The following is a 3,190-nucleotide window of genomic DNA, read 5'->3' as shown; positions in this document are numbered from 1 at the left end:
ATGTTTACCTTCCGTGTAAGGATTTTGACCATCTGTGAAAGATGTTTACCTTCTGTGCCGCTAAGTGCTGTTGCTGTTGTTGAAGAAGATGCTGCTGCTGCTGTTGCTGAAGCATCCTGATCTGTTTGAACCTCTCCATCAACTGAAGGCTTCCTTTTCCTCCTCCTCCTCCTCCTCCTTGCGACATGACATCACCTGCAGATAACATATTGCACAATGCAGTCTAACTAGTTTCCACCTATTCAAACCAGAGCAAAAATATATAAATAATATACCTGCTTGGTATCAACTATAGATCATTAGCTATGACACAGCAGTTTGATGCGTACGATTACATGTACACCTGTAGGCATTACTCACTATAAATATGTTTAACGTTCTCCATGATTTTGTTGATTTAGCAGCTTGTGTTTCATTAACTTGAATACTGTTATCAAAAATTACCATCTGCAGATGTCGCACTTCGTCTTAGGAGGTAATTGTTCTCTTTCCACAGCTGCGTATATGACAATGTACTCTGCTGGTTGCCGGGAAGAGATGGTAGGCCAAGGGGAGGATATACACCACCTCCTCTCTCTAATAGCGGACGTCCAGAGACTAGCGGAATGCTAACTTCAGGCATGGTCGATACAGCGCCTGCGCTTTGCATTGTTTCGACACTGTTTGTTTCAACAGACCCGCCCTGCTGTGGAACAAACGGCGACATTATACGTATGCAGAGCTAGTGCCATGCTACTGCTAGCAGCACTAGTAGTGCCAGTGGCTATGGGCTGTAGTCAGTAGTGTACTACTACTAGTAGTAGTACTACTGTATTATATTATATATGGTTACAATGCACTGCAAGTGCAAGTGTGATATTGCAAGAGCGAGTGCAACGCAATCATCAGCAGAAATGGTTTAAACTCAAAGATCTGAATCATGATTACGGTTTAGGGCCATTACGATACACCGGAGACGGAGTACTAGTAAAAATAGTATTCATGGTACGGTTATGATTGTCCTAGCTCTAGTACTATAGTATGCAGAGCTAGTGCCATGCTACTGCTAGCAGCACTAGTAGTGCCAGTGGCTATGGGCTGTAGTCAGTAGTGTACTACTACTAGTAGTAGTACTACTGTATTATATTATATATGGTTACAATGCACTGCAAGTGCAAGTGTGACATTGCAAGAGCGAGTGAAACGCAATCATCAGCAGAAATGGCTTAAACTCAAAGATCTGAATCATGATTACGGTTTAGGGCCATTACGATACACCGGAGACAGAGTACAAATAAAAATAGTATTCATGGTACGGGTATGATTGTCCTAGCTCTAGTACTATAGACCGCGTACAGTTGCCGTAGGGCTATAGAACATTCTATTACGAATGCTCGGGACCAACTTATTCATGGTTACTCGCGGCTATAAAACGTCTGTGGTAGGTAATTAATGCCTCTTATCCGAAGTAAATATATGTATTAAGTTATATCCGCTACTAAAATTTAACCTCTAACTATTGTTGAAATGGTCTACTTGCAGTATTTCTTGTGAACGAACATTATTTACAAACTTCAAACGGCCGTTTTTGGTGGCGCTGCAGCAGCGCCAGTCAGCGAGAACTATATGCATTTCCACACGTGGAGGGGTGGGCAGGTTGTGTTGGTTGTGGACAAAAACATTGTTGTTGTCAAGTAACAAATTTTAAATGCGATCAAAAAAAATTGTAATATTAGTTTTGTCATGAAAGATGAACAAATTACTGATACTATTATTAATTTGTGGCTTGACAACAATGTTTTTGTCCACAACCATCACAACCCGCCCACTCCTCCACGTGCGGAAATACATAGTTCCCGCTGACTGGCTGGAGTAAGTTGATCCCGAGCATTCGTACGTTAAAAAAATACCGCTTTCATAAAACAAAGAAAAACAGATAAAAATACACATTCCTGATGATGTCATACTTTCACGTCCAGTTTCGACAGCACGAGATTGAAGCTTTCCACCAATTAAATTCTATAATTTTTTTTTGGCCATTACAGTTTGCAATATATCTTTCATGTCCTGTCTCTGCTTTGTCAGCCTTGCCTTTTCTGTTCTGCTATTTTCTCTCTCTCTCACATAGGTCGAGACTCGGAATTGCCCTCGCAGTAACACAGATGCAACACCGGCTCTTCCTTCCTTCACGCTAACTTACTCACAGTAGTTCTTACGCCGTGTGTATCCACCGTTCTCACTCCCGAGTCTCGCTCTTTCCGTCCCTCCCTCTCTCTCTCGCTCACCGTCACTCTTAGTCTCTCTCGATCGCTCTCCGTCGTTCTTCGTTTCTCCTACTCTTGCTCCTGTTCTCGTCACTCTCTTTCTCTGTTTTGTTGCTGGCCCGTAGATCGATATAGTGAAGTAGCGGTACCTTGCGTTGCATCCGCAAAGGAATACCCAGGTTTTGGACTGGTCACTGGCTCCAAAATGTAACATTGAATTAAAGTTCGATGTAGAAATGATGAAGAATAAATCCAAACTTGTGTGTCAGATATTAAAGTTTATTCAGTAGCCGTTCAACTATATCTATAATCTAGCCTCTTTAAACTGAATCAACTTTAATATCTGACACACACGTTTGGATTTTTTCTTCATCATTTCTACATCTAACTTTAATTCAACGTTACATTCGTAATAGAATGTTCTATAGCCCTGTGGCAACTGTACGCGGGCTATAATGTTAACTTACGTATAGTCAAATTTTATTGTAGATCTAACATGATGCGGAAATATACAAGTAACGAAAACAAATAATACACTAATGCCGCTAATGTTTTCAAAGCGTACTATGTAAACAAGTGAGCATTCACGTCAGTAACAGAGTAGATGGCGGTAAAGGCGGTCTGAAAGTTTAGACTCGTTAGAGGAGAGCTACTGCATGATCTCTATAATATAATCTCTATAATCTCTAATTAAATATAATCTCTATATTATATTATAGAGATCAGTGAGCAGAGCACAGTCACTCAATTAATTCGGCACTCGTTGATTTAAGTGCTCTGCTTAGAGCCATAGAATATTAGAAGTAATCATAGAAATAATAATTATAGATAACCTAATTTCTATGGAAATAATATAGATAACCTTATATAGATTATATAACCCTATATAGATAATATAGATAGGTTATCTATATAATTTCTATGTTTAGACAGAGCATATAAATCAC

At 39.8% G+C, this 3,190-nt stretch overlaps 1 long non-coding RNA gene across 1 annotated transcript; it reads right to left on the bottom strand.

Annotated features, from left to right (window-relative positions):
- Window positions 1-55: 55 nt before the first annotated feature.
- Window positions 56-2,789, bottom strand: LOC106819926. Its single transcript, XR_001395524.1, has 3 exons — window positions 2,711-2,789; window positions 445-685; window positions 56-195 (listed from the first exon to the last, which is right to left on the bottom strand). It is a non-coding gene; the product is annotated as an uncharacterized LOC106819926 (long non-coding RNA).
- Window positions 2,790-3,190: the final 401 nt, after the last annotated feature.

This window comes from Priapulus caudatus, unplaced genomic scaffold (assembly GCF_000485595.1).
Source record: "Priapulus caudatus unplaced genomic scaffold, Priapulus_caudatus-5.0.1 Scaffold5188, whole genome shotgun sequence".
Classification (NCBI taxonomy): Eukaryota; Metazoa; Priapulida; class Priapulimorpha; order Priapulimorphida; family Priapulidae; genus Priapulus; species Priapulus caudatus.
This window is presented reverse-complemented; position numbering and strand designations above follow the sequence as displayed.